Source organism: Bubalus bubalis, chromosome 9 (genome assembly GCF_019923935.1).
Source record: "Bubalus bubalis isolate 160015118507 breed Murrah chromosome 9, NDDB_SH_1, whole genome shotgun sequence".
NCBI classification, from domain to species: Eukaryota; Metazoa; Chordata; class Mammalia; order Artiodactyla; family Bovidae; genus Bubalus; species Bubalus bubalis.
This window is the reverse complement of record NC_059165.1, coordinates 12,235,570-12,255,990: the sequence shown is the minus strand read 5'-3', so window position 1 is coordinate 12,255,990 and position 20,421 is coordinate 12,235,570. Positions and strand designations below refer to the sequence as shown.

General features: G+C 39.0%; 1 long non-coding RNA gene across 4 annotated transcripts in view; it reads left to right on the top strand.

Moving 5' to 3' along the window:
• The window catches only part of LOC123466139, a 61,430-nt gene extending 41,867 nt beyond the window's left edge, over positions 1–19,563 (top strand). For 2 of the 4 annotated variants that reach the window (XR_006641367.1, XR_006641368.1), the window contains exons 3-5: positions 4,353–4,401; positions 9,041–9,111; positions 17,812–19,563. This is a non-coding gene — a long non-coding RNA (uncharacterized LOC123466139). The remainder of the gene's footprint in view (positions 1–4,352; positions 4,402–9,040; positions 9,112–17,811) is intronic. The other 2 variants (XR_006641365.1, XR_006641366.1) reach the window with 1 other exon arrangement.
• The last annotated feature ends 858 nt before the right edge of the window (positions 19,564–20,421 follow it).

The following is a 20,421-nucleotide window of genomic DNA, read 5'->3' as shown; positions in this document are numbered from 1 at the left end:
TTTATTGTAAATACCCTCTTCTACAAGTTTCCAGTTTTCCCAATTAACATAGCAAACACTTAATCCTCTTCCATGATCAAGACTAAAAGTTATTTCTGCTGATAAGAATTTCTCAATAATATAATATATAATTTACCATTTTACTCTTTGGGGTCCCACCATACCATATAGATTTCATAGCATATTTCTCACTTGGATATTTTTCCCTGCTAAACTGTAAACCACACGAGAGCAGATGCTGGTATATAGCAGGTGCTTACTGTATCTAAGTGCAGGAACACATGATAAGTAATCTAGGCATATTTAAGGTATTTTAGTAAGGAATGCTTACATTTCAACTCCACTTGCTTGCCATGCACATTAATAAACAACTATCTATTTCTTGTATTTTCTAGAGTTTGTAGGTTCTTAAATGTTTCTTTTGTTATACTGGTCAGTGTTCAGTTCAGTTCAGTCACTCAATCGTGTCTGACTCTTTGCGACTCCATGGACCAAAGCATGCCAGGCCTCCCTGTCCATCACCAGCTCCCGGAGTTTACCCAAACTCATGTCCATTGAGTTGGTGATGCCATCCAACCATCTCATCCTCTGTTGTCCTTTTCTCCTGCCTTCAATCTTTCCCAGCATCAGGGTCTTTTCAAATGAGTCAGTTCTTCACATCAGGTGGCCAAAATATTGGAGTTTCAGCTTCAACATCAGTCCTTTCAATGAACACCAGGTCTGATCTCCTTTAGAATGGACTGGTTGGATCTCCTTGCAGTCCAAGGGACTCTTAGGAGTCTTCTCCAACACCACAGTTCAAAAGCATCAATTCTTCGGTGCTCAGCTTTCTTTGTAGTCCAACTTTATAGGTCAGTGTACTTGACTTAATGATCTGGGATGATAATCTCTATAGGCATCAGGAGGATGTATGTATAACATTTAGGGATCTTTTATTTTTATTTATTTATTTTTTGGAGGGATCTTTTATTTTAATGTAGATCTTATTCTTTCTTAAACACAATCAATATATTGCCCATATCACTAAGGTAGTAACATATGAGAACAGTGAAAATGAAAACAGTTTCCACATGAGGAAAATTAGATGGTATCCAATTTATTTATGAAATGAGCTTATATGATTTGGCCAACATAAACACAATGAGTTAAGACTTAAGATTATGGTTCAAGTCAAATGAGACCAATAACATGAGTTTATTATTCTGAGGTCAAACTCAGATGAATATTGTCTAAGTAAGACCTGCTACAAGGCTAGAACTTATCCATTCTGCTCAGAAAGAGAAGGAACCAAAGGGAAGTGTGTCTTAGCCAGTGGCTAAGTGTGAATGCTTCCTGTATCTCACCTGTGTTTAAGGTGCAGACACCTTCTCATCCTCTTGATCCGTCTTACCAGTCTTCTGTGTCCTGATTATATTCAGGAAGCAGAGTTATGGTTGCCCCCCTAAAACGCTCATGTAATCTCTCCCTGCTCCTCCTCTGGCCAAATAATTGTTCAGATGTGAAGCTCGAGACACAAATTGAAGTCTAGCCTCTACTAATTAGGGCTTCCCTGGTGGCTCAGTAGTAAAGATTCTGCCTGCGATTAAAAGAGTTGCAGATTCAATCCCTGTGTTGGGAGGATCCTTGGAGAAGGAAACGGCAACCCACTCCAGTATTCTTGCCTGGGAAATCCCATGGACAGAGGAGGCTGGTGGGCTGCAGTCCACGGGGTCACAGAAGAGTCAAACAGGACTTAGTGACTAAACAACATCCACAACTCTACTCATCAGTAATGTGACCTTGGACAAGTTTCTTAAACTCCCTGAAGCATGGTTACTGCCATTGCAAAATGAGATTGCAGATTAATATCTTCACAGGGTATTTGTGAGGACCAAGTGGGAGAATGCACATGAAAACACTAAGTGAATTGTGAAACATGAAAAAGTGAGTTTGTTACAAATCTGTGCTAGACTGTGAGCGTTGGTACATAGGCATTATTTTCTTTGTCTCTAACTTTCCAGCACTTTTCTTTTAAGGATGGCATTGGTAGAAGGAACCTGTTCTATTACCATATGTTCAGGGACGGAATGTGAACTTGGGGACTTGGCATGTTTTAGTCCACTTACTGGACAACCTTTGGGTTAACAGTCTGTCTGTAGAGTCAAGTGTTCTGCATGGCAATATTTCTTGATGGGAATCTTTTCCAAATAAATTTGATGAGGAAGAAACTAGTGAAGAAGAAGAGATGGATTATTTATTGTGAACAGAAGGATATAGAAAATATATTCTGGTTCTATCTTATTGCCTTGTAAAGAGCACACTCACCATAATCTCCCATTTTATTGGTAATTCAGGGACACCATTAAGAATGTTAATCATCCTCTGGTATAACACTATGATGACCTCAGGGAACATGCTGTATGTCAGGTTATTTACCTTGATATCAAATAATTCCAAACTGTATATTTTGAAATGTGATATATTTTATACATTTATAATCTTTATTTCCTCCTCTGTTGTCACTTCTCTTCACTATGAGGCAACACCCATTCCAGATGTTTTCTCCCTTTTATTTCCTGCTTTCTCATAGAAGTCAAGGGAGGGCCATAGTGCTCCAGAGAAGCCCACCTTCCTGTAGGGCCCCCTCTGCAGAGGTGAGGCGGGACTCCAGGTCCTGAGTACCCCCAGAGTACTCAGCCTCCCCAACTGCATCCCTTCCCTCCACGAAGCCTCTCAGGACAGTATGTTTAAGTGATCAGGACAAGACGTCCCTGCTTTCCAGGTCATCACTCATTTCCTAAGCTTCAATCCTCTTTGTCCAGATATGTCTGTTGTGGCCCCATCTCTCACTGCTTCTCCCTCTTCTGAACCTCCTCCATCGTGCCTTCTGGAATTATGTTCAGTGAAGGAGTGAGTCTGTCTGGGACTGAAAGAGCAAATATCAGCTCAGACTGAAAAGAGAAAGGAAAAAAAAAATCCCTGCCATTCATCGGACTGGGAGGTCAGACAAAGATAAAGCCAACTGCAAAGCGAATAGGAGGCGGCAACCTTAAAAGGCCGCAAGGTTCCCTTCTTCGAATGACTATTGCTTTCTTACCCATGACATCCTGGACCTACTTCGCTCTCCTTATGTATTACTGGGGACACCCAATTACTCAGCCACCCTCGCCTCATAACATCCCCTGATCCCTAGTTAATGCGTGAAGTGAAATGAAGTGAGAGTCACTCAGTTGTGTCTAACTCTTTGCAACCCCATGAACTGTACAGTCCATGGGATTCTCCAGGCCAGAATACTGGTGTGAGTAGCCTTTCCCTTCTCCAGGGGATCTTCCCAACCCAGGGATCAAACCCAGGCCTCCCATGTTGCAGGCAGATTCTTTACCCGCTTAGCCACCAGGGAAGCCCAAGAATACTGGAGTGGGGAGCCTATCCCTTCTTCAGGGGATCTTCCCTACCCAGGAATCAAACTGGGGTCTCCTGCATTGCAGGCAGATTCTTTACCAGCTGAGCCACCAGGGTAGCCCAGTTAGTGCTTGCTTCTCTGCATTCCACCTGAGAAACTGGAAGGATGTGGCACTGATCCTGGCTCCCTTCAGTCCCTCCTCCGAATCCTTCAGCAGGAACCCAGCCCTACAAAGCACGCTTTCGTCCTCCCTCTTGTTGAAAGGGGTGTTCCAGGATTCCTCTGAGTGCCTTTTTTCACTGCATCAAGTCAATAAATCTGATTTTGTCAGACTGCACTTTTGCTCCTTGTGGTCCTTGGCTGATTAGACCAGTCACTGCAAACTGCCCTTATCACTGACCTCTTTCCTGAACATGACACTGATGCTGTGTTCTAACTGGATCTGGGCACTTCTTCCCCTGCAGCCCTCCCAAGCGGGAGCTGTATTTTCTTTCATGCATTTTCTACTGCTGGACCTGCAGATGGAGTCTATGTTCTCTTTGCGGATTCCAATCATCCCTGCTTCTCCTTGCAGACACTCAGCTTTAAATCGTATTTCATCAGACTGCATTACTGCCCCCTACTCTTCCTGATTGCAATCATCTGTTGCCACCATCTGTTTCACCCACACCCACTACCTTTTATTCTTGGAAGATTTTAGCTTTTGGCTTACTGACACTCTTTATAATAATACTGTTGTAATTCTGGATCGTTTCACTGTCTGCAAAGATCTTTACATCCAAAACCCTGACCCAATAGTTCCTTGACCTACCCTTCTCTAGTGATTTTTGTCCTCAGAAATCCCTAAATTTTTCACTCCCCTGGTCATGTTTTAGGCTCTGTCAGTACACATAATTTAATATTCCCATAATCTTAATTTCAAGCACCCTTCTCCCTGAAAATCATATCCTGTTTTTTTTTTTTTTTCCAGCTTATGTTCTCAAATTATCTCAACTCCAGTAATCTTCCAATCCAATCAGGTATGATTCCACCAGAATTTTAGTGCCTGTAACTTGCTTTGTGTCCTCATTTCCTTGCTTTTTGGTCTTAAGTTATATGATTTATCCTTATAATGACTTCTTACTTGACCTTGAAAAGCAAAACAACAATGTTACTTACAGGCAACTCTCCCTCTGTTCTATGGCTATATAGCTGAACATGGCTAGAGAGAAATACACAACCCTGATGTCTGATTTTGCTTTATGTTTTCTGAATGATGAATGACATGTGATAAAACATGTGTAGTGTAAAACTTACCATTCTAACCATTTTGAAGTATACGATTCACTGGCATTAAGTGCATTCACATTATTTTCCAACCATCACTACCACCAATCTCCAGCACTTTTTCATTTCCCCAAACTGGTACTCTAACAATAACTTCAGACAACAGCTTTTAAATAATAACTTCATTTCTTGTTCCTTCAAAGCCCAGAAACCACCATTCTACCTTGTGACTGCTCTCATAGGTACTCTGCTACTGCTGCTGAGTCGCTTCAGTTGTGTCCGACTCTGTGCGACCCCATGGACAGCAGCCCACCAGGCTCCCCCATCCCTGGGATTCTCCAGGCAAGAACACTGGAGTGGGTTGCCATTTCCTTCTCCAATGCATGAAAGTGAAAAGTGAAAGTGAAGTCGCTCAGTCGTGTCCGACTCCTAGCGACCCCATGGACTGCAGCCCACCAGGCTCCTCCGTCCATGGGATTTTCCAGGCAAGAGTACTGGAATGGGGTGCCATGGCCTTCTCTGCATAGGTACTCTACTCTCTAGGTAATCTAGGTACCTAGTATAAGTAGAATCATATGGTATTTATTCTTTTGAGACCTGTTTACATTAAAAAGCAGAAACATTTCTTTGCCAGCAAAGATCTGTCTAGTCAAGGCTATGGTTTTTTCAGTGGTCATGTATGGATGTGAGAGTTGGACTATAAAGAAAGCTGAGTGCCAAAGAATGGATGCTTTTGAGTGGTGGTGTTGGAGAAGACTCGTGAGAGTCCCTCAGACAGCAAGGAGATCCAACCAGTCAATTCCAAAGGAAATCAGCCCTGAATCTTCATTGGAAGGACTGATGCTGAAGTTGAAACTCCAATACATTGGCCACCTGATGCAAAGAGCTGACTCACTAGAAAAGACCCTGATGCTGGGAAAGATTAAAGGTGGGAGGAGAAGGGGACAACAGAGGATGAGATGGTTGGATGGCATCACTGACTCAACCGACATGAGTTTGGGTAAACTCCAGGAGTTGGTGATGGACAGGGACACCTGGCATGCTACAGTCCATGGGGTTGCAAAGAGTCAGATACTGCAGAGCAGCTGAACTGAACTGAACTATTTCAATTAGCACAATGTTTTCAAGGTTCATTTTTGTTGTGCATATGTCAGAATTTCATTCCTTTTTAAGGCTGTGTATAATATAGCATATTTTGTTTATCTGTTCATGATTTTATTTTAAATTTGTGATCACTTGTCTCCACTGGTTCTCAATGCTGCCAGATGGTCTTACTCCATTCTGAAGTCCATTTTATTCTCTCTCTCACAGGCTATTATTTCATACCTTATTTTATTTTTTCAAACCCATTATGGTTCTGTCTCAGCTCTTAATCTTGATTTCCATATTACTGAGAAATTAGAAGCAATCTGGAGAGAACTTCTTTAAGATTCCACTCCCACATATATATCTTCCAATGAACATTAGCAGTAATGTTCACTGTCTTCCTACCTCTTATTATCCATCTACATCACACCAGCTCACATCCCTTTTTCATTGTTACCCAAGGTCATTGTTTTAACACTTGTCCTCTCTTTCTTCTGCATCATCAGATTCCCTCATCTCTTAGAATTTCTTTTTTCACCATTTCACATGCTGGAACTTCTCTTATCTTAAAGATAACAACAACAAAACTTCCTGACTTACTTTCTTTTCCTACTACCATCACTTTTTCTCCTTATCTTTGTTGTAAACGTCTTTGAGAACTTTCTCTATACTTCTTGCTCGGTTTCTTTTAATGAGTTCTACCTCTGTGTTTCACTTCTACAACTCCAGTGAAACATCTCTTATTAAAGTGCCAATCGATTCCAGATTTTTAAATCCAATGGGTAAATCTCAGTCCTCCTGCTATGTCACCTTCAAAAGCATTTGACACCGTTGACCCTTTCCTTCTCTTTCATGTACTGTTTCTTGGTTGGTTTCCTAGACACTGTTGCTTATTGTGTTTTTTTCTATGCCACTAACCTTTACTTATTAGTCATGTTTGCTGGCTACTTTTCCCTTCTCATTCTCTGATTTCTGAATGATATTGAGCTCAGGTCCCAGTCCTTGGTCCTTTTAGAATTTCTATATACATCCAATTCTGAATGAGTCTAAAGATCTTCACAAGTCTCATGGATTATACGTTGATAACAGTCTGATGGCTTCCAAATTCACTTCCAGGATGGGCTTTTCTCTGAATTCCAGATTTCTGTATTTAATTGACAACTTGAAATTTCTACTTACATGTCTGATAGTTATTTCAAAGTTCAGTTCAGTTCAGTTCAGTTCAGTTCAGTCACTCAGTTGCGTCTGACTCTTTGCGACCCCATGAATTGCAGTACGCTAGGCCTCCCTGTCCATCACCATCTCCCGGAGTTCACTCAAACTCATGTCCATCGAATCAGTGATGCCATCCAGCCATCTCATCCTCTGTTGTCCCCTTTTCCTCCTGCCCCCAATCCCTCCCAGCATCAGAGTCTTTTCCAATGAGTCAGTTCTTCGCATGAGGTGGCCAAAGTACTGGAGTTTCAGCTTTAGCATCATTCCTTCCAAAGAACACGCAGGGCTGATCTCCTTTAGAATGGACTGGTTGGATCTCCTTGCAGTTAGTGTGATCCAAACTGAGTTTGTTTTTTCCCAGACCTTCTGCTTTCCTAATATTTCCCATCTTGGTAAACTGCAACTGCATTCTTCTAGTTGCTGAGGCAAAAAATCTTGACGTCATCCTTGATTTTTCTCTGCTTCTTAAAACCTAGATCCAGTCTATCAAATCTTACTGGCTTTGCCTTTGCAATATAACCACAATATTACCACCTTATATAGCTTCTTCCTTCACCTCCTGTATGTCTTTGCACAAATGCCAGTTTCTCACTGGAAATCAAGGTAGGTCACATCGACATTTCATGCCCACTCACAGCGGTCTCTGCCCCCCTGTCGTATTTGGTGTTTATTCTTTAGCCCTCATTGCTATTTATCATATTGCATATTTTTCTAGTGTACCTTTTCTATTGTCCATGAGAACAAAGATTTTTGTTTGCTTACTATTGTAGCCCCAATGATTAAATATGTGCCCGACACATAGCTGGAATTTAATAAATATACGTTGGATGGGTAAATTAAAAAAAATTAGTACAGAGAATTAGGGAAAGCAAGATATTTAGAGCCAAGGGTACAGAGCAAATAGACTCTTGGTTGTTATCTCCATGGTTCTATGAGGAGTAAAATTTTAGTTTTACGAGGCAGCAGCTTAATAACAATAATAACAACTGAGTACTTATTATGTGCAAAAGCCATCCCACGTGTTTTATTGTCTTCTTATTTAAGTTGTGTAACCATAAGAAATAGCTATCATTATCTCTGTTTTACAGATGAAGCTAAGTAACTTACTCAAATTCACCTTGCTAGTGAATGATTATGCTGGGATTCAAAATCAGTTCCATCTGACTCCACAATTCAGTTTTTTTTCACTGTAATACATGGCTTACTTTTTGGCTTTTGGCTGGTGTTTTGGTTAATGAGGGTATTGATATAGGCAATAAACTTGGCAGAAAAAACAAATGATATGCCATTAAACCTACTAAGGTCATCATTTTCTTTATTACATGAACTTCAGTATTATGCAATTTTAATGTCTTCCTTATTTGTAGGGAGATCTGAATAGTTAAGATGTAGGGCAAACATGATTGGCATTTTTAATTGAAAATTAAAGGTTGCTCTGTATCAAAATTTGCATGCATGTAATAGTAGAAACAGGTATATTTGACCTTTTTTAGTATTATATTTGGTTGTTAAAAATGGAATTTTATTTGCTTTGACTATTTCTCTGCATTTAGGTAGCAATAAAAAAAGCCCCCCTGCAGCTAATTTAATAACAGTAAATTCTCATGGATGTAATGCAAATATCTGCTGTGAGGCAAAGTCTGCCTCCTTTATTTATTTCTGAATTCATTACATTGATTACACTGTAATGGGATTCAGGGGCTTTAAAAATGGAAGAGAAAACTGACTAGGTACATGTGAGAGAAAATTAGTGGGCCATTTGCCCTGCATTTGGAGCAGCCATTGTGATTTTTTTTTTTTTTTTTTTTTGAGATTAGTAGCTCATTCACTTTGGGATTGTGATAATCGACATAGATTTCACTCAATTTTCCAAATGTAATTTGGAACAGTGTTTTTCTATTCACATATTTTTAGTTATGTGATAAGAGGTGTTGATAAAAGGATCTACTTTCACGTATAAAACTTCATTTCCTAGATCAAAGGAAATGTTCATTGTAAATTACACCTTTTTGAGTCATCAAATGGTTTGAACATTAGAAGAACTGATTCCTAGCTCCAATTTTCACATTTTCTCTTTATCTCTGTGCCTAGATTTCTTCCTCTGGAAACTGAGCATGATCCTCATCCTGTTTATTTTATGGACATATTGAAACTTTCATCAGGTAATTTATGACAAATCAGTTTGTAAATTGGAATCTCGATGATAAATGATAGTGATTTTATTACTGTTGTGTGGCTTAAATGGATTATTAAATATTTCATTAAATTCATACTTTTGCCAAAAATTTATGGTTTTGGATTATAAAATTTGCCTCTTCAGAACAGTTTCTAGTTAATGCAGAATTTCTTGGAGTAAAATGTAAACCATTGATGGATTTCTACTACAGCACTGGTGAATGATAAATACCTTAACTCTTATTCAGATTTATTTTCTTTTTCATGTGCATTTCTCTCTTGTTACTAAAATAATTAATATTGACATTTACATTGTTTCTATTTTTTGTGGTTTTAAACAAGGCAATAATGCACATTTAAGTATATAGGCCCTTGCATATTTGTTTAATTTAGTCCCAGGTATTTTGGTTGACGTTATATGTACTTTACAAAGGCTTTTGCCTATATCCTATTTGGATTTATATGGAAGACCCAAATTCTTTGTTATAAATCCATAGTTTTAAATCTATAAAGGGATCATCTGCACACCACGTTCCACACTGTATATACATACAGTAACATAATCAGTTTATGTGTCAAAAGAGAAAATGAAAGAATAATGACTTTTATTGTTTTTAATTTAATTCTATCATGGTCAGAACATGATACTTTTACTTTTTAAAAAAATTTCCTTTTTTGTTTTTTTAAAAATATCAAAGCATAGTTGATTGTGTTAGTTTCTGGTATGCAGTATAATGATTCATTCTTTTTGAAGATTTTGTTCTATTATAGATTGTTTCAAGATAATGGGTGTAAATCCCTGTGCTATACAGTAAATTCTTGCTGTTTATCTATTATATATATAGCAGTTTGTATCTGTTAATCAAATATCTGTAATTTCTATTTCTAAGGTCACCTTCTGAGATACTAAGGGTTAGGAATTCAACATACGAATTTTGGTGGGGGCACAGTCTAATCCATAATGATATCCTAACTGATTTTCTGTCTACTTTTGTATGCATTATTGAGAGATAGGTATTGAAATCTCTGACTGTAACTACAGATTTGCCTATTTTTATATTTCCTTACAGTTCTGTCAGATTTTGCTTTACATATTTTTAAGCTCTATTGTTAGGTACAGAACTCTTAGAATTGTTATATTTTTTAATGAGTTAACTCCTTTGTCATTATGAAATAACTTTTTTTTTAATCCTTGGTAAATTCATGATATTTTTTGTCCTGAAATTTACTTTGTAAAATATTAATATAGACACTAAAGCTTTCTTTTGATTCGTGTCTATCTATATATCTATATTTATATCTTATTGGTCATCTTTGCTCTTTGTTTTCTCATTTCTGTGTTCTAATTTATGAGATATGGATTCTTGGAAATATTTGGTCACAAAGGGCCTGTAAAGATTTGGTTCAAAATATTTCATAACTTAAACAGTTCTCACTATGTGAAGAGACCTACAGACCTCACTGGGAGGCTTCATCTATTAGTTTGAGCCAGAGAGAATCCATAAAGAATGTACCTCAGGAGGTATGTGAGATGTTCTGAGGTGTCTCCCTGCTTCAGTTGTGCTTCTTGATTGCATGTATCCTTGAAATTATTAACAGTTTGAGACTGAGGAAGATCTCTGACTGGGTGGGAATATGAGTCTTGTGACAATCAGACCCTTCGTGTTGGCGCATACGAACAGTTGTGCTTGCAGACACGTACTTGCAAAAAGGAGAATTTAAAGTTTTCTAAACTATTTTGATTTCCAGGGCCTATTTTGCTTGGTGGTAGTTGAGGTAGAAGACTTACGGGGAGGTCAGTTCAGTTTAGTTCAGCTGCTCACTTGTGTCTTGACTCTTTGCGGCCTCATGGAGTGCAGCATGCCAGGCTTCTCTGTCTGTTACCAACTCCCAGTTTACTCAAACTCATGTCCATTGAGTCCGTGATGCCCTCTAACCATCTCATCCTCTGTTTTCCCCTTCTCCTCCTACCTTCAGTCTTTCCCAGCATCAGGGTCTTTTCCAATGAGTCAGCTCTTCGCATCAGATGGCCAAAGTATTGGAGTTTCAGCTTCAATGTCAGTCCTTACAATGAAGGGGGAGGTCAGGGGAACATAAGCATGCCAACTGAAGGTTTCTTAGTCTCCTCAGGGTTAAAGCACATAAATAGTCAATTTAAAGCTGGCAATCGTCATTCCATTCACAGTTCTTATGCCACAGTTTCCCCTTTCTATATGCTAATGTGGGAGCTGAAGGTAGGAGGGAGTCTACTTGCACCCACTGAGCTGAGGGGTGCTTCCTCTGATCGCCTTCTGCCTAAACGTTCTCCACACAGTTTCTGCTTTGCTGTAGCTGTTTCATATTGTGGTACATGATTTTCTGTTAGACTCTCTAATGGTGAATGGGACAAAACCTGTCCAATTTCAACTTTATCCTCTCATGCTTTGATATCATTGCCTCTTGCTAATTGAGGGAGTAATAGTTGGCAAGCCAGCCCCTTTTGCTCTATGTGCGGCACCTCCTACCCCTTTCAGTTTATCTCTGCCACTCTTGTTCTTGGCTCTGTTGGAGGAGAGCTTCCTAGTGATAAAACCTCTCTGAACCCACTCTCTTCTTCCTGATGCAGTTAAACTCAAGGCGAATGCTTAATGACCAAGGAGTGTAATGGGACATGATTTACTGGGTCATGGATCATATATTGGTTTAATATTTCCAAAACTATTGTCCTCTTTATGCAAACCCCAACAACAAACAAAAGCAGATCAGCGAGTATTCAGATACTAATCGTATTTCCAGGATTGTTGGAACTGGATGAAGTTGCAGGGATACGTTATTATTTGTTGCAAAAATGCCTATAGTGGTAGCCAGAGGATGGTTCAAATGATAGAGCAGTTAGGTGAAACAGATCATTTAATTCACAAGGTCCTTTTGACGCCCTGTATGCCCAGGGCACTTACCATAGGTGATGGCATATATTGCTTTCATTAATTTTACGTTAGATTTTTTTTAGTCCTTCTTTATATATGAAAAACCACAGAATAAAGTTACAGCTAAATGTGACAAAGACAGAATGTAAATCTCAAAGACCCATTCAGTGAATCCCAAGCCTGTGTTTGTTCTATCAATCCTTCTACTGGTTCTAGCAAAGAACCAGTGTTTGTGTCGGCAGAAATGACAGGGAGTCTGTGTTTTACTCTGTCAGCAACAGTGCAAAGGAATAAATAGGGTTGTGCTCTCTGTGGTATTTTTTCCCATTTAAGTTATGCCTGCTCACACCTACTTTTCTGATTAAGATCTTATAGGTAGACACATGGATAGAGATACTACTCAGAGTTCTACATGCCTCTAGGAGGGGGAAAAAAAAATTGAGATAAAGTTTAGGATTTGTAAAACAGGTAGCTATAAATGTACATTGGTGTTTGGGGAGAAACAAAGTAAAACCATTGTTTTCAAAGTGTATCTTGGATACCTGAAAATACAGTGCTACAAAAAGTTAAATTGGGCTCAACAGTTCTTGAGACTTTGATCTAAATCAAAAGGTTTTTGGACAGCTTATGGATTTTTTTTTTCTTCCCTGAAACTGTTGGAAGCCATAGATTTGAAAAGGAATTCACACACATATGATTATCACAGGACCAATAAACTGTTATCTCTACAGAACAGAAGTAGGCAAGTCAGTGTTTTGTGGGACAAAGTTCCTCAGCCATGGAGATTTCAAGGACTGTTATGTGAGAGACACACTGAAAACATGGGATATAATGCATGTTACAGGGCTCACGATGAAATCGCATCAGCAAAAATTTCACCAGGTCACTGTAATATAAATAAGATGGTTTTATTTTGAATGGCTTAGAAAAAGGAATTTTTCCTCTTTCTTTTCCAATTTTAACTTAACAAGAAAATAGCTATGCCAGCTAAAATGTTACCATCTGAAGTGTTAATAGTTACTTCTGCATTTTCCAAATGGCACCTCTTTTCGGTAAAGTATTTTAAAGTATGCTTCTCCAAATTATGTTATACTTATTTATTTTACAATTTCATGATGTGTTAATACACATTGTAAAAAGTACATGCAAATGGAAATTTAAAGCACAAGTAAAATGAAATAAATGATATTCAAAAATTAAAAACAAGTTTTGCTTTTACTTAAAATACTAGTAGTATTATTACTAGTAGAAATGTAATTGAGTATGTTTCATTCCTTTTGAAAAACTTGGTTTAACACTTTGTGATCCAGTTATTTGAAGGTTTATATCTAAGGTCAGTTTATTTCACAGCTTGCTTTTAAAAAGTGATAAAATACCTCAGTGACAAAGATACCTCACTAAGATAAATTGAAAAAGAAGAAAGAAATGTAATCATTGGCTGCATTAATCTATCATGGAATTCATAAAAAATCATCTACCAATTTTGCAAGTTTTAAATTAATGAAGCACAAGCTGGAATCAATTACTGGGAGAAATATCAATAACCTCAGATATGCAGATGATACCACCCTTATGGCAGAAAGCAAAGAGGAACTAAAGAGCCTCTTGATGAAGGTGAAAGAGGAGAGTGAAAAAGCTGGCTTAAAACTCAACATTCAAAAAACTAAGATTATGACATCTGGTCCCATCATCATGGCATAGATGGGGAAACAATGGAAACAGTGGCAAACTTTCTTTCCTTGGGCTCCAAATACACTGCAGATGACTGTAGCCATGAAATTAAAAGATGCTCCTTGGAAGAAAAGCTATGACAAACTCAGGCAGCATATTAAAAAACAGAGAATTACTTTGCCACTAAAAGTCCATCTAGTCAAAGTTATGGTTTTTCCAGTAGTCATGTATGGATGTGAGATGTGGACTATAAAGAAGGGTGAGCACTAACCAGTGAACCTGTTGTGGTAGAAAAGAATTTTCTAGTGACTTCTTATATTGCTATCAAGTATTACATATATTCTACTATTTAATATTTTTGTTTTAGTAAATTTAACAATACAATTATATTACAAAGTAACCAGCTACAGTCTCCCACAAAGGCTGTACCTGGGAGGGAAGGGTCATTAAATACTCTCTGGTATAGAATTTATTCTTTCTGCAGTTTACTTCACAGCTGTGTTGGGACCAACGCACATATGAAATATTAATATGGACAAATTTTTAGATTAAAAATGAATAATGCTGCTGCTGTTAAGTCACTTCAGTCGTGTCCGACTCTGTGTGACCCCATAGCCGGCAGCCCACCAGGCTCCCCCGTCCTTGGGATTCTCCAGGCAAGAACACTGGAGTGGGTTGCTGTGGGGAGCCAGCGGGAGGCACTCCGCCTGTGGCAAAGGTCATGAGGAAGGAGGCTCGACATACACAAAGGCGGGATCGAGCCTCAGGAGTCCCCCTGGAAATCCTCGAGCATCTACCCCCATAACCAGAGCCTGCCTACTTTACTACTTTGTGCTCTCACCTACACCTCTGACTTTACGGGGGGCTGTTCCCCACCACCTCTTTCGGAGAAGGAGTTAACTTAGAGCTCCAGTTAATAAAAACTCCTGGGCGTGACAAGAGTGTTTTAACCTACAACTCCTCTGAAGGTTCTCTAGCCTGCCTAACAGGCTTGTCCGGCCACATGTGATTGCTCACAGCCTCCCAACCGTGAGAGGCATGAGATGCTTTAAACCTTCTAAAAACAGGTTCCTTAGAAAAGTTAGAAAACCATTAGTATAAGTATAGTGGGCTGATTAGAAATTGTATTGGTGAAGGGTTTTTCATTTGTTGAGCCAATGTTTGTTGCTAAGACTCCACATCCCCTGCCCTTACACACATTAATGAATATATAGATGAAATAAGTATTAACCTTTGATATTAATCATGTTAGACCTTAGGCTAAGTAAATTCTTTCCTTAACTAAAACCCACTACACCCTCACCCTATAGGAATGTAACTTTATTTGGGTGGTGTCTGTTTTAAGAATAATCACCCCTGGAGAAATAAGTGTCCTGGTTGACTGACCGCTGTCACAAGGAGAGGGTCATAAATTGTCAGCAGGCCCCCCTGGCCAGAAGATGATGTAACACCCCTAAGACCTCTGTATACATTTGTATGAAGCACCTGACTTTAATAAAAGTCAGGACTGCTGTCCCCACGTGACTTTTGTATAACATCTCAGTGTATAAAAACAGACTCTGGAAAATAAAGAATTGGGATCAGTTCCTCGAAATACTGGTCTCCCCTTGTCATCCTCTCTCTCAAACTCTGGCTGAGTCTCCATCTGGAGCGCGGAACCCGCCATGCTTACTAATTATGCCTGGGCTTCTATGATCCGACCGGGGAGGCCTCAGTGTCTCCTCTCCTTCGGGAGAACGGAAGGACACCTGCGGCCTACGTAAGTGGTGCAAGTTTCTTGTCTTGAAGTTTTATTGGTTTCCCGCGTAAACCAAGCTACTCAGCCTCTTTTCTCCACTGAATTTTCCTGCTGAGCTATCCTCATTCTATTACTCTTTATATCTCTAATTAATATTTAAATAAGTCGCCGATGCCATCCCCACTTTGAACTCCCTGGATCAGCCGGGGCTGGACCCTGGCAGGTTGCCATTTCCTTCTCCAATGCATGAAAGTGAAAAGTGAAAGTGAAGTCGCTCAGTCATGTCCAACCCTCAGCGACCACATGGACTGCAGCCTACCAGGCTCCTCCATCCATGGGATTTTCCAGGCAGGAGTACTGGAGTGGGGGTGCCATTGCCTTCTCCAAAATGAATAATGAGGAAGTTAAAATCCCAGCAGATTATTCTAAACACCTGGAGATTACCCACTACTTTGGAGAGCACTGAACTGAAGTGGTGAGTGTAAGAATCATCTAAAAAGAATGTTAAAATATGAGTCTCTAGCGGCTTCCCAGAGAGATTCTGATTAGGTCTGAATGTGACTTAGGAATTAGCAGCTGTCTCAAGCATCTTGGATATTTCAAATGTAGTTCCTTAGTAGACTGTACTTTAAGAAACCCAGACTAAAGGGACTACAAATTCCCCCCTATTTTCCTCATAATATTATCCGTGGTTTAAGATTATTAGCATATCAATTTCAGTTTGAAACTTTGCATATGTACCCAGGGAATGAAATGGAGTGACTGAGTAATGGCTCTTTAATATGTTTAATTAGAGAGCTTTAATGAATAGGTGGACAAGATACACCTACCTCATTTGTGCATAGCAGTTAACAAATTGTAATCAGGTGCCAACCCATAGTCCCATTCTCTGACCCCATCGATAAAATTTCCTTGAGCATGTTGTCATACGTTGTAGAGATCCAATGCCGCAGCTAGATTTCTGGGAATTCTTGAGTAATTTACATGTTTTAGTGGTCATTAATACTGGCTTTAAACTCTTATTCTTGTTGGGTCTCATTTCCAGTATCTGATCTGTTTGCTCTTTTTGTGTGTGTGTGCTCAATTCAGCAAATCAATAATTTTTTCTCCCCCCCCAAGAAAACTCCATTGTACTTATACAATGCATTTGGATGTTAGACATCCTTGATCTTCAGTGTTATTTGGTCATCCGCACATCAAAACTTTCTCACTGGCCACCTTTGTCCATGGTCTTGGGTCTTTTAGCAGAGAACTGTTTTCCCTCTCCCCACCAAATCCTTCTCTGATTGTTACAAGTAGTAATTTACTGCTCTATCTGATACTCAGCTTCTTCCATGTCCATCTATACTTCAGAGTGTATCAATATGCCAAACTCTTGTCTCTATTGAAGAAGTCACAGAGACTTTAAATTCCTTTTCCCCTCTATCAGCCACCTCTATAAAAGGAAGGGAAGGGAAGAGAACTTAGTCTTAGTTTTGCACTGTGAATGATACCTTTGGTTTCAGAAAGAAATGGCTACAATCAGCGTTTTGTTTTGCTTTTAAATTGAGGTGAAATTCACATCACATAAAAGAGTCCCATTAAGTGTATGAGTCCGTCGCACTTGGTACATTCATGACGTTGTGCAGCCACAGCCTCTGTCTAGTTCAAGACATTTTCATCACTCCAAGTGAAACCTCATTCCCGTTAAGTAGTTATTCTTTATTTCCCTCCCCCTGCCCTCCCCCCAGCTCCTGGCACCGATTTACTTTGTCTCTATGGATTAACCTATTCTGGGTATTTTATATAGATTAAATCATATAGAATATTACCTTTTGGGTCTGGTTTCTTTCACTGAGCAAAAATGTCTTCAAGATTCATCCATGTTGCAGCGTGTTTTGGTACTTCATTCCTTTTAATGGCTGAATAAAATTCCATCACCTGTATATACCATCATTGACTCATCTGCTGGTGGCCATTTGGGTTGTTTCTACCTTTTGGCTATTGAGAATACTGCTACCATAAACATTCATATACAAGTATTTTGTTGTATCCTGGTGGCTCAGCTGGTAAACAGTCCACCTGTAATGCAAGAGACCCAGGTTCAATCCCTGGGTCAGAAAGATCCCCTGGAGAAGGAAATAGCAACCCACTCCTGTATTCTTACCTGGAGGATTCCATGGACAGAGGAGCCCATGTCAAGCTCCACTCAGACACGACTGAGCAGCTTTCACTCACTCATACAAGTATTTTGAGTACAATTTTGGTTTTAAATATTTTGTTTAATTCCCTAACATTAGTTTCCCTTTTGCACATTTAATGAATTGTTGCAGTTATCTGACATATACTGAAGTACTTTTTTATCCTGATCCCGATTTTGATTTCTCATTCAGGTTGTTGACCTCTGTTTTAGCTTCTGGTGGTATATGCCTAGGGAGGGACTGGAAATTAATTTCGGTCAATGATTGAGGTCCTGGATCAGCTTGTACCTCACTGTGTAAATGAGAGTGAATGTTGGGCCACCAGCTGAAGACATGCAGTTCTTGAAGTCACACTGGAAGTGGTAATTTGAGGGAAAGTGCCAAAGAGTACTGGCTCCAAAGATGAAGAAAAGAGGGAGGTAAAGCCCAGTTCCTGAGATTCAGTGGACATGATTTAAGACAGACACATCTCTGCCTTGTTTCTAAATTCTTTTATGTATATGTCCCATCTTTTTTTGTGGTTTGCCTTATCTTTTTCATGTTAACTGTATTCGTCATTTAGAGGCTAAGTACTGTCTTCTTATCCCATGAATCAGAATCAAAAGATTATTATCTTCACTTTCATTAGGGATCAGTCATATTGATACAAAAAAGTCATTTAAACTATGTGAATATTAGTGTTAGGATCTTCTGCCCTCCATTGGATACATACAAGATAAAAAGTAAGAACCTATGGAAAGGAGAAAACATTGTTAACACTCAGTTACAACTTTTGAGTCAAGAGTTAACTGCTTGTCTACAAATTTGTGTGTTTCTAGCCAGTCAATTCCTTCTAAATCTTGCAGTAATCATATAATCAATGTGGCTGCTTAAACACTTAAGGCAGATAGTCAGTAAAATTATCTGAAGAGATTTGAAATTAACTCTGTTACTTTTTATTGTTTGGGAAAAAGACTATGTTTGTTGTACATTTGACAGGTTTTATTGGTTGATTTATTTGAGGGAGTCAAAATTTAAGCAAATAAACATTGTTAAAGGGAGAATATTGCTTATATTGAATATTAAGAATTTTAAGTAGATTCCTTTTTTTGGTCAGTTTTTGCCAGCTTTTCTGATGTATAATTGACATAAAATTGTATGTATGTACATGCTGATGTGATGTGCATTTACATTATGAAATAACTATTACCACAAATAAATTAACTCATACATCAACCATTTCACAGTTACCTTTTTTTGGTTGTTGTTGTGGTGAAAACACTTGTTTACTCTCTTAGCAAATTTCATGTATACATGAAATATTATTAAATATAGGTAACACACTGTATATTAGGTTCCCAGAATTTATTCATCTTATAATAAAAAGTTTATAGCCTTTGACCAACACATCCTTGTAACCACTACTCTCTCCTTTTGTTTTGGGTTCAGCTTTTCAGATTTTACATACAGTTGAGATCTTAGAGATCTATCTTCTTTCTCTTGCTTGTTTTACTTAGTGTAATACCCAATCCATGTTGTTGCAAATAGCAGAATTTCCTTTTTTCTTGTGGCTGAATATTAATATTATATTATGTACATTTACCATATATTCTTTACCCATTCATCTGTTAATAAACACTTTGGTTGTTTCCATGTGTTGGTTATGGTAAATAATACTTCAGTGGACAGAGGAGTATAAATATCTCTTTGAGATAGTGATTTCATTTCCTTTGAACATATACCCACAAGTAGGATTGCTGGATCATAGGATAATTTTATTTTTATTTTTTTTAATTTAATTTTATTTTTTTGCAGAATCTCCATACTTTTTTTCATATGGCTGTATCAATTTATATTCTCACCAACAGTGTACAGGATTCCCTCTTCTCCATGTCTGCACCAAAATTGTTCAGTCCAGTTCAGTCACATTCAGTTAGTTCAGTCGCTCAGTTATGTCCTACTCTTTGTCACCCCATGGACTACAGCATGCCCGGACTCCCTGTCCATCACCAACTCCCAGCGTTTACTCAAACTCTTGTCCATCGAGTCAGTGATGCCATCTAACCATCTCATCCTCTGTCGTCCCCTTTTCCTCCCACCTTCAATCTTTCCCAGCATCAGGGTCTTTTCCAATGAGTCAGTTCTTCGCATCAGGTGGCCAAAGTATTGGAGTTTCAGCTTCAGCATCAGTCCTTCTAATGAATACTCAGGACTAATTTCCATTAGGATGGACTGGTTGCATCTCCTTGCAGTCCAAGGGACTCTCAAGAGTCTTCTCCAACACCACAGTTCAAAGACATCAATTCTTCGGTGCTCAGCTTTCTTTATGGTCCAACTCTCACATCCATACATGATTATTGGAAAAACTATATCTTTGACTGTATGGACCCTTGTCAGCAAAGTAATGTCTCTGCTTTTTAATATGCTGTCTAGGTTGGTCATAGCTTTTCTTCCAAGGTGTAAGTGTCATAATTTCATGGCTACAGTCACCATCTGCAGTGATTTTGAAGCCCAAGAAGATAAAGTCTGTCACTGTTCCCTTTGTTTCTCCATCTATTTGCCATGAAGTAATGGGACCAGGGGAGAAGGCAGTGGCACCCTACTCCAGTACTCTTGCCTGGAAAGTCCCATGGACGGAGGAGCCTGGTGGGCTGCAGTCCATAGAGTCGCTAAGAGTCGGACATGACTGAGTGACTTCACTTTCACTTTTCACTTTCATGCATTGGAGAAGGAAATGGCAACCCACTCCAGTGTTCTTGCCTGGAGAATCCCAGGGACAGGGGAGCCTGGTGGACTGCCGTCTATGGGGTCGCACAGAGTCGG